At 40.0% G+C, this 12,096-nt stretch overlaps 1 pseudogene across 1 annotated transcript; it reads left to right on the top strand.

Moving 5' to 3' along the window:
- The first annotated feature begins 570 nt into the window (after positions 1-570).
- On the top strand, positions 571-1,154 carry LOC309820868 (large ribosomal subunit protein uL22-like; annotated as a pseudogene). Its single transcript has one exon. The product of its transcript is annotated as a large ribosomal subunit protein uL22-like (transcript).
- Positions 1,155-12,096: the final 10,942 nt, after the last annotated feature.

Here is a 12,096-nt window from a genome sequence, read left to right as displayed (position 1 = left end):
CAGTGTGTGCTGTGTGCTTTCCCTCCAGAAGGAGCCTGAATGACTGTGAACGCAGCTCACCCGTTGTACAACTCAGCTCAACACTGGTTCACACTTGATACTGGCAGCCTTTTCTCCCAATGAGCACATTTCAGAGGAAAGCTGCGTATCACACGGTGCTTATAATGATGTATCTCAAAAAGATCTGTATACCATGTAGGTAAAGAAAAGTCTAGCAATGCTGACCAAAACTATAGAGGCTTAAAACAAGGGAGGGGAGGTGGAGGGAAGAGAGGAAGGAAGGAATTTCTGCTCTCTGAAAGACAGGAGAACTTACATTCTCACTGGTATGCCCCATTGCCTCTGTGAAAAACGTCCCCCAAATAACTTTGATGCAAGCTGATGTGGAGGCTGATCCACTACTGACCTTAAGATGTTTCCTTTACCTAACCCAGATGCTATCATTTAGAACTAGAACTAGATCAATTTTTCTCTTAGTCTCAGAGGTTAAAGACGTTATGAGATTATTGAAATGAAGAAAGTTAAAGAAAGGAGAATCAGAGAATAAGAATTTGTAAGTCTCCTTTTTCCGGTAAGCGCCCTGAGGTTACCTCTAAAAATGGTTCGCTATTCACTTGACCCAGAAAACCCCACAAAATCATGCAAGTCAAGAGGTTCAAATCTTCATGTTCACTTTAAGAACACTCGTGAAACTGCCCAGGCCATTAAGGGTATGCATATTTGAAAAGCCACTAAGTATCTGAAGGATGTCACTTTAAAGAGGCAACGTGTGCCATTCCGTTGTTACAATGGTGGGGTTGGTAGGTGTGCCCAGGCCAAACAGTGGGGCTGGACGTACGGGTCAGTGGCCCAAAAAGAGTGCTGAATTTTTACTGCACATGCTCAGAAATGCAGAGAGTAATGCTGAACTTAAGGGCTTAGATGTAGATTCTCTGGTCATTGAGCACATCCAGGTGAATAAAGCCCCCAAGATGTGGCTCAGGACTTCCAGAGCTCGTGGTCGGATTAACCCATACATGAGCTCTCCCTGCCACATTGAGATGATCCTTACTGAAAAAGAGCAGGTTGTTACTAAACCCAAAGAAGAGGTTGCCCAGAAGAAAAAGATATCCCAGAAGAAACTGAAGAAATAAAACCTTATGGCCCGGGAATAAATGTCACAAAAAATAAATGCAAATAAAAGTAAAAAAAAGAAAAAGAATTTGTAAGTCTCTGTCAGGGGACAGAGGTCTAACAGGCAGGGCTAACCAAGCTGTCGTCTGCATGGACCCAGATAAAGTTGGGCCACAGCCACGCTGTTGTTTACTTGCCATCTGTGGCTCCTCTGTAACCATCGCATTAACTGTTTGCAGCAGAGATGGTCTGCAAAGCTGAAAACATTGAATATCTGGCCCTTTACAGAAAAAGTTCGCTGATCTTCGGTAGCTATTAAAGGAGCAGCGTGACTTACCAGGCTATCGTGATCTTACTGAAATACTTCTGAGGACTGTGTAACGCCCTTCACTTTGAGTCCCTCTTTATCAAGCAACGTTCTGAATGTAATTGGGCTTCTGGAGTATGTTTCTCTATTAAAGAAAGAGGATGTGCAGACTTGCTACACGGATTTCCAAACATCCTGGACAGTTGTATTTCTCACTATAAACTACTAAACTGGGCTTCTGCCACAGTCTCTCACAAATTCACATGGTACGCAAGTTTTCAGGGGGTCTAGCGTCCCTTTATATTAGGTCCAGACCTGCAGGGCTGGAAGACTGTGCTCTGGACCTGAGGTGACCCCTCGGAGTCCGAGCCCCACACTCTGACCTCACACAGCAATCACACTCACATCCCTTAGCGTATCAGGGAAGAATTTGAGTCAGGAGTAGCTTTGGTATTTGTGAACTTCAATTTCTAGGCCTCTTACCTTTTACATTTTTTTTTTTTTGGCTGTATTGAAGTAATTACATGAATACAATTTTAAAAATCAAATAGAAATACAGGATTAAAACAAAAATAATAGTCACCTCCCCAAGGTCCTCCTGATCTCCAATTCCCACTATCCAGAAGAACAGTTTTCAAATCTTCTCATTGTATTTTTTCATATTTGCCTTCATAATTCTAAATAACACGCTAAATCATGCTCTTTGCAGGACAGTCATATCAAGTAAATAATGGGTCCCCCCACCTTTTTTTAAACAATCCTTTGGAGTTGTCCTACTCTGTGACCTGCGCTGACTGATCTCTCGGCTTCTGTGCAACTGTAACCATGTAGCTTCCGTTCAGCATTGTTTGGGGGTTCCTACAGTCTCCTGTTTGAGTTTCTCATTTTCTAGACCCTGTGTCTTTTCACTCTGAGTTGATGGAGCACATCTTTCTGTTGCTTCATGAGAAAGAATGAATAGAAGATAAAATTTTCATTGCCTTGCCTGTTTGAAAAAGTCTTCATTATACTCTCACATGTGACTGGTAGTTTATCAGGGTATGAAATTCCAGGTGACAGTCCTGTCCTCTCAGAAGCTGTAGGCATTTGCCCATTGTCCTCTAACTTCCTATCTCTCTGTGCCATTCTAATTACTGATCTTTTGTATGCTTTTGAGGACTTCTCTTTTGCTCAGGTGTCCTGAAATTTTGTCACAATTTATGTTGGTGTGGATCATTTTTTAATTCATTGAACTGGGCAGTTAGTGGTCCTTTTAAATCTAGAGGTTCATACGCCTCAGTTTGGGAAATTTTCTTTTCCTTTTTCATAATTTCCTGTCCTTTTTTTTTTTTTTTTTTGATTCTTTTTCTGGAGGTCCTCTTGATTGACAATTTGGGCTCTCTTGATCAGTCTCGTAACAGTTTTGTCTCTTACATTTTCTATCTCCTTGTCATTTTGTTCAGCTGTCTGAAACATTTCCTCTATTGTATTTTTGACACAATACTTGTCACCTTCTAGTGACATTCTTATTTCTGCTAGCATGTTTTTAATTCTAAAAACCTTATTCTCGGACTTCCCTGGTGGCACAGTGGTTAAGAATCCACCTGCCAATGCAGGGGACATGGGTTTGAGCCCTGGTCTGGGAAGATCCCACGTGCAGCAGAGCAACTAAGCCCATGCGCCACAACTACTGAGCCTGCAAGCCACAACTACTAAGCCCATGTGCCACAATTACTGAAGCCCGCACACCTAGAGCCCACGCAACGAAGAGCAGCCCCCGCTTGCCGCAACTAGAGAAAGCGTGCACACAGCATCGAAGACCCAATGCGGCCAAAAATAAATAAATAAATAAAAGAAATCAACTCCTTTTAAAAATAAAAAAAATAAAAACCTTATTCTCTAAATTAAAACAATTTTTTTATGGCATTCTGTGGTTTCAGCAATGGAGTATCTTCTCAGATCCCTTTGAGGGTTTTAATTATAAATTTTTTAACATTTTCTTCTGTTCCCTGCATTATGTGCTTTCTTTGGTTCCTTTTCTCCCTTTATTTTAGTCTCTGTTTCATAGTGGATGTTCCCTCAATCTGGTAATCCATTGCTGGAAACTCAAACTTAAGAGTGAGGCAACTACTTGTTCTTACCTTTTGATAATAAAGGAAGATGATCCAGAAGTACTTTTCCACCAAAACAATTAGAAAATTGGAAAAAAAAATAGGAAAAAACTACTTCCAGACATTGGACAACAGGCAGCACAGAACTGTGATCCCTGTGGAAAGGGGAACAAGTGGGGTAAGCCTCACTACCATCTTGGTTTTCTGCCTGGAGACAATGCCCAGACTGTGGGACAGGAAGGAGAAACCTAAACAGAGACTGGAGTCTGGAGAGGTCAAGGTGGCTAAAATTTTCAGGGCAGAGTACTTAAAAGGTAGAAATTACACGGCCATCCAGAAATCTGCATAGGGTCTCTCTTGATAGGCTGAGCCCAATCTGCTTAGGCATATGGTGAAATTCCACTAGACAACAATGGCAAAGAATAATTGAAATAGAGCTATGAGATAAATCTCAGATCTCACAGGGCTGAAATCCTTTCAAGTACCCACCAGAGTGGAGAGGTCTCATTGAATACCTACCTACCCAGAGCATTCCATAGAGATCCCAAAAGGACCTTGACTTAAAAGTGGGGCTAAATTGGCTTTAGGATAATGGTTACTCTAGAACTCCCTTAAAAGAGTGAAAAAACAAATTTCAAAGGGATCAAACTAATCCACAAGTAACTTAAACTGCCTACCATAAAAAGTTCAACATGCTTTGAAAGAAAATAAAACCAGCAGTTGGTGACATAAAATTCACAATGTTGGGCATCCTGTCAAAAATGACCAGCCATATGAAGGAGCAGGAAAATGGGGCCCTTAACTAGAAGAAAAATCAGTTATTAAAAACAGACTAAGAAATGATAGAGGTGATGGAATGAGCAGCAAGTACATTAAAACAGCTGTTATAAAGACGTCCCATATGCTCAAGGATATAACAGAAAATCTGGATCTGATGGGAAGAGAAATGAAAGATATATAAAGATCAATGGGAGTTTTTTAGAGATGAAAAATATCTGAAATAAAAAATATACTGGTTGGGATTAACTGATTAGATACTGCAGAAGAAAAGATCAGTGACTTGAGGATGTAGCGATAGAAACTACCCAAATTGAAACACAGAGTGGAAAAAAAAGAAAACATTGAACAGAGCCTCAGTGAACTATGGGACAATATCAAGCTAACATACATGCAATGGGGGAAGGGGTTACAAGAGAAATATTTGAGGAAAGAATAGTCAAAAAAGTTTCAGATTTGATTAAAACTATAAACACACTGATCCAAGAATCTCAAAGAAATCTAAGTAAAAGAAACAAAGAAAATCAATCAAATTGCCAAAAATCAATAAAAAAGAATCTTCAAAGCAACCAGAGGAAAAAAGCAAACTGTACACACAGAACGAAGATAAAATTTAAAGCAGACTTCTCATTAGAAACTGCACAAGCCACACTGAAAGAAAGAAAAGTTCAACCTAGAATTTTACATCTATCAGAAATACCTTTTTAAAACTACAAATAGAACTACCATATGACCCAGCAATCCCACTACTGGGCATATACCCTGAGAAAACCATAATTCAAAAAGAGTCATGTACCAAAATGTTCATTGCAGCTCTATTTACAATAGCCCAGAGATGGAAACAACCTAAGTGCCCATCATCGGATGAATGGATAAAGAAGATGTGGCACAGATATACAATGGAATATTACTCAGCCATAAAAAGAAACGAAATTGAGCTATTTGTAATGAGGTGGATAGACCTAGAGTCTGTCATACAGAGTGAAGTAAGTCAGAAAGAGAAAGACAAATACAGTATGCTAACACATATATATGGAATTTAAGAAAAAAAAATATCATGAAGAACTTAGGGGTAAGACAGGAATAAAGACACAGACCTACTGGAGAACGGACTTGAGGATATGGGGAGGGGGAAGGGTGAGCTGTGACAGGGCAAGAGAGAGGCATGGACATATATACACTAACAAATGTAAGGTAGATAGCTAGTGGGAAGCAGCCGCATAGCACAGGGATATCGGCTCAGTGCTTTGTGACCGCCTGGACGGGTGGGATAGGGAGGGTGGGAGGGAGGGAGACGCAAGAGGGAAGAGATATGGGAACATATGTATATGTATAACTGATTCACTTTGTTATAAAGCAGAAACTAACACACCATTGTAAAGCAATTATACCCCAATAAAGATGTTAAAAAAAAAAAGAAATACCTTTTTAAAATAAAGGCTTTTCAAACAACCAAAAGTTGAGAGAATTCATTGCCAGCAGACCTGCAATACAAAAGAATGTTAAAAGAAGATCTTCAAGTAGACGTAAATTGACACCAAATGAAAACTTGGATTTACACAAAAGAATGAAGAATGCTGGAAACTGTAAATACGTAGATAATTATAGAAGACATGGTTTCCTTATTTAAAATTTTTCTTTAAAAGATAATTATTTAAATTTCTAAAAATTGAAACATATCGTGGGGTTTAAAACATCATTAAAGTAGAATCTATGACAGTAGCATAAGAATGGGTGGTTTTCTGGAGAATGGAAGTATTCTGTTTTAAGTTTCTTAAAATATACTTTTATTTGAATGGAGGCTGTGATAGATTAAAGACATAAACTGTAAACCCTAGGGCAAATATTTAAAAATTAAAAACAACAAAGAGGTATATCTATGAAACCAATGGTGGAGATTAAATGGAATCATAGAACATACTAAATTAATTTAAAAGGAGGCAGGAAAAGAGAGAAAAGGGAACAAATAACAATGTAGAAAACAAATGACAAGGGACTTCCCTGGAGGTCCAGTGGTTAAGACTTTGCCTTGCAATGCAGGGGGTGCGGGTTCAATCCCTGGTCAGGAGCTAAGATCCCACATGCCTGGTGGCCAAAAAACAGAAACATTATTGTAACAAATTCAATAAAGACTTTAAAAATGGTCCACATCAAAAAATCTTAAAAAAAAATGACAAGATAATAGATTTAAACCGAATTATAATAATAATCAAATTACGTGAAAATTAGCTAAACACCCCAATTAAATGTAGACATTATCACACTTGATTGTGAGGGGAGGAAGAAAAATCCATGTCATATAGCTTTTTTTTTTTTAATGCTGTCTTGACCCAATCTTGAGACCCTGGCTAGAGGCCAGTCAGTTCCCCTTCTTGAGCAGCTGATAAAATCCACACCCCAATCACTTCCTTTTTCAGGGCTTTCACACTCCTGGCCACCATACACCAGCCCTAATTGACCAGCAGCCAGACACCAGACAACTTGGGACAGCCCCTGTGCCCCAGAGCCCTTGAAATTATTTCAAGTAGCCAGTCCACCGGGAACCTGAAAACCCTAGCTAACCCCATGCAACTTACCATATGTAAACTGTCTTCTACAGGTCCAGCTTGCCGTTACCCCTGGTGCAGATCCCTGTGTGGCACTGACTGGCAGCCTGCTCTCCTTTGGACCTGTAAGTAACAGAGTTCTGGCTTTCAGCTCTCTGAATGTCACTGTGTTGTGTCATGCCATCAAAAGCATCTTTAAATCTTATAAAACAACCCATCTATATGCTGTCTATAAGAAATCTACTTACAGTATAGAAACAAATAGTTTAAAAGTAAAGTCATGGGAGGGCTTCCCTGGTGGCACAGTGGTTACGAATCCGCCTGCCAGTGCAGGGGACACAGGTTTGAGCCCTGGTCTGGGAAATCCCACATGCCACGGAGCAACTAAGCCCGTGCACCACAACTACTGAGACTGCGCTCTGGAGTCCATGAGCCACAACTACTGAGCCCACGTGCCACAACTACTGAAGCCCGCGTACCTAGAGCCCATGCTCCACAACAAGAGAAGTCACTGCAATGAGAATCTTGCACACCGCAACAAAGAGTAGCCCCTGCTCACTGCAACTAGAGAAAGCCCACATGCTGCAACGAAGACCCAACACAGCCAAAATTAATTAATTATTTTAAAAAAGTAAAATCATGGGAAAAGGTAGGCTATGCAATTACTAATCATAAGAAAGCTGGGGGGCAGGCTGTATTGGAGTATATTCAGATAAAATAATATCCTTTGAACAAAGAATATTAGCGACAAAAGATATATTTCATAATGATAAAGGGAACAGTTTGTCAAGAAGACATAACAATTCCAAGCATGTTGGCACACAATAACATAGCTTCAAAATACATGAAACAAAAACTTTTGGAACTTCAAGGAGAAGTAAAGTTAATATTTTTGTTGAAGATTTTAATACTTTCTCAATAATGAATAGTTGAAGTTGACAGAAAATGAGTCAGCGTATAAACAATTTTATAATACTCTCAACTGATTTGACCTAATTGATGTTTATGGAATATTCCACCTGACAACAGAGTACACATTCTTTTCAAATGAACATAGAACATTCACCAAAGTAGAACATATTGTGGGCCATAAGACAAGTCTCAATGGATTTAAAAGGATCAAAATGCCACAAAGCATAGTCTCTGCTCAATAGAATTAAATTTAAAGTCAGTAGCAGAAAGGTACCTGGAAAAAAACCCCCAAATAGTTGAAAATTAAGCAGCGTATTTCTAAATAAGAAGTCAAAGAAGAAATCACAAGAGAAACTGGAAATATTTTGAACAGAATGAAAATGAAAACCCATATATCGACATTTGTGGGACACAGCTATATAGCAGTGCTTTAAGGGAAATTTATAGCATTAAATGCTTCTTTGAGGAAAAAAGAAAGGTCTAAAATCAGTGCTCTACATTTCCAATTAAGAAACTAGAAAAAGAAGGGCAAGTTAAACCCAAAATAAGCAGAAGAAGGGAAATAAGATGACAAATCAATGAAATAAGTAGGAAATGGGCAAAGAATAGAGAAAATCAAACCTAAAATTTGGTTTGTGAAAAGATCAGAAATGAAGCTCTTCGAAGAAGCTATTGACCCGTAGGTTTCATTGGTGTTTCTGTCTTGGGTGAGCATTAAAGTCCCCTGGGAGAACATAAAAAAGCTCTGATCCTGGGCTGTCCTTCTGACCCATTACATTAGATCTCTGGAAGTGGAGCCTAGGTATCTGTATATATTAAAGGTTCCAAGTGATTCGGGTGTGCAGCCAAGTTTGAGAGCCACGGCTGAGAGATCAAGCAAAGCCCTACCCTATCATATACTTGTCAGTATCCGTCTTGGGCTGGTCAGTCTCTGGATTAGAAACCTCTCATCTCTTGCTTGGATTATATGTGTCTGGCTGCTGGTGTTCTAAGAGTGAAGCAGGAGAAGGAGGCTGGGATCTCTCCCATTTCATCTGCAGACCTTCACCCCGTTTCAATATGGTGTCTCAGCCCTACTTGGGTCCCCTAAGCCAGGTCCTCTCTGATTCAGTTTCAGGAGTCAATCTTGAGTTTCCTGCCAAGCTGCAGAGAGGCCGTCATCTGGCTGTGCTGGGTGAGGAAGGGAATCTAGGAGGCTCACTGGGCCTGTGTATTCAATCCATCTTCCAGTTTCAGCCCTATTCTTCACCCCTGCTTTCAGATTCCTACGGCTTTCCAGGGTTCTGAGCAAATGAACTACTTTCTTGCTGGCTTCCCCCACTGCAGGCTTTGGTTTCTGTTTTCTTTGGTCTGATAAGTCAGTTAACATACTCCAGCTCCCCCAAACTTTTTTCTTTTGATTTATTGTGTCTCAGTTACCTCCATTTCCATTCTCTTGAATGGCAATCAAGAGGTTTATGGCTCTCATTTATGGCTTTTTTTCCTCCTTTACTATTATTTTAGTGGGATTTCAGAAGACAGTGGAGATAAAACCAAGTGTGGAATCTGCAAAGTTTAACTGGAAATTTTCCAGAGTCTTTTTTAAAAATCAGAGTACATAATTATGGTAATCACTTCCAATCAATTACCTTCACAGGAGTGAAGAATGTGAGCTGTATGGCCCCTGGGATTTAGGAGTACTAGCACGGAGTATGATAACGGCTCTCCTGCTCAGAGTTCACAATGTATAATTTATCTTAAGCTTCTACATAACGTGAAATTGCACCACAGAACTCAGATTTGACTGGTGACAGTGTGCTGGTAAATGTTAACACTGGCACTCCAAAAAAAAGACCTGATCTGTAGCCTTTGCTCAAATACTCCCACCATGACAGTCAAGCTATCCCTGTCATCAAGGAAAAGTTGGGAGAAGATGAACAATAGCAGACCATGACATTCTATTTCCATGTAGAGAATTTCCTCAAGAGCATATAGATAATAGTAAATGTAAAAAGAAATTAGTTCCAAGTGTAATGAGTTCCAAGTGTTTATTACATTTGTTTTTAATATAATTTATTTAATTGTGTTTACATAATTCCATTTCTAATCATGGCTGTTTAACAACCAGCTTGCAAAACTCCACCTCTCACAGGCTGGAACAAGTTTGGGGCCAAGGGGTTAAGGAAGGCTTTCCTGAGGAGGTGACATTGAACCTGAAGGATGACTTGGAATTATTAAAATTAGCTATACAGAAGGGATGAGGATACCCGCTCCAGGCAGGAACATTAGCACGTAAGCAAGTCCTGGGACTAAAGAGGGCCTGTCATACTTGAGAAACAGAAGGCAAAGAAAGTGAGGAAAAATGTGGGAAAATGAGATTAAAGAGAAAGACAGGGACCCAGTGATGCAGAACCTTGTAGCCCATGGAGAGGATTTGGGACTTTATCCTAAGTGCAATGGGAAATTATTGAAGGTTTAAGCAGGGGAGTGAACATCAGATTTAAGTGTTTAAAATATTATTCTTTTCTGGGCATGGGTTAAAGGACTCAAGAGTGGATGAAAGACATGAAAAGCACAAGGAACAAAAGAAAAACATAGATCAATTGGTCTTCATCAAAATTAACAACTTTTGTCCATCAAAGGATGCTACCAAGAGAGTGACGAGACAACCCACAGAATGGAGAAAATATTCAAAGTCATATATCTGATAAGGGCCCAGTATCCAGAATATATAAAGGACTCTCACAGCTCATCAACAAGAAACCAAACAAGCCAATGAAAAAACGGGCAAATGGCTTGAATAGACATTTCCGCAAGAAGGTATACAAACGACCAACAAGCACTTGAAAAGATGCTCAACGTCATTAGTCACTAGGGAAATATAAGTCAAAATTAAGTGAGATACTACTTCACAACCATTAGGATGGCTATAATTAAAACAAAACAGAAAATAACATGTGTGGTGAGGATGGAGAAATTGGAACCCTCCAGTTTCTGGTGGGGATGTAAAATTGTACAGCCACTATTAGAAAATTTTGGCAGTTCCTCAGTAAGTTAAACATAGATTACCACATGAGCCAGCAATTCCACTCTTAGGAATATATACCGCCCAAGATTGAAAACAGGTGTTATAACACTTGTACATAAGTGTTCATAGCAGCACTATTTACAGTAGCCAAAGGTAGAAACAATCCAGATGTCCCTCAACTGATGAATGGTCCAACAAAATGTGGTATATGGACACACTTGAATTTATTTGGCCGTGAAAAGGAATACAGTACCGATACATGCTGCAACATGGATGGACCTTGAAAACATCAAGCTGAGTGAAAGAAGCCAGATACAAAAAGCCATGTATTGTATGATTTCATTTATATGAAATATTCAGAATAGACACATTCATAGAGACCATAGGTAAGTGGTCGCCAGGAGCCAAGGGTAGGGGAGAATAAGAATGTTGCCTGATGAGCCTGGGGTTTCTTTGGGGATGGGGGTGATGAAAACTTTCTAGACCTAGATAATGATGATGCTTGCACGACTCTGTGAGTGTGCTAAATGTCACTGAACTTACACTTTAAAATGGTTAAAATGGTAAATTTTATGTGTACTTTGTCACAATGAGAAAAACAATTGAAAGCAAGGACCCCGTTCAAAAAAAATGTCTGGTTGGGGGAATTCCCTGGCCGGCCAGTGGTTAGGAATTGGCTCTTTCACTGCCAGGGGGCCCAGGTTCAATCTTTGGTTGGGGAACTAGGATCCCGCAAAAACAAAAAGAAAATGTTTGGTTGGTAGAATTATGGGGACTTGGGCTTGAGGGGAGTGAGTCAAGGATAACGTCCAGGGTTTTGACAATCGTAACAGCAGGAGTGGTGATGCCATTTACCAAAATAGGAAATCCTAAAGGTCAAAATGGAAAGATCCCGAGTTCCCCTTTGGGCACGTTGAGATTGAGATGCCTGAGAAACAGCAGAATTTCAGGAAGGCAGTTGGCTACCTGTTATGTCTTCCTTCTGCTGGTTACCTGTATCTCCAGGTAGCTGCTGTGCCTCCAGCCTTCCTGTCCATGTGTCATAAAAGCAGGTGTGGAGGATAGGGAAAATAGCTTTCCCAGAAATTCCCAGCTCAGTTCTCGTTAGTCAGATGAGGGTCACATGGGTACCCTTTGCTGCAAGGGAATGTGAGGAGTAATTTTGTTGGGCACATTGCCACACCTTAACAAAAGGCGATTCTGTTTATGAGGAAGAAACTGGAATGGATGTCGAGTGGGCAAATATCAGTGTCTACCATACGGTGTAATTAATGTCATGAGCAATTCCAGCAGGAGCTGGACAGGAAGGCTGGGAGATAATACCAGGTGGAGATTCAATATCCT

Source organism: Grampus griseus (assembly GCF_964374135.1).
Source record: "Grampus griseus genome assembly, chromosome: 3".
Taxonomy (NCBI): Eukaryota; Metazoa; Chordata; class Mammalia; order Artiodactyla; family Delphinidae; genus Grampus; species Grampus griseus.
The sequence above is the reverse complement of the archived record's forward strand: the minus strand, read 5'-3'. Positions and strand labels throughout refer to the sequence as shown.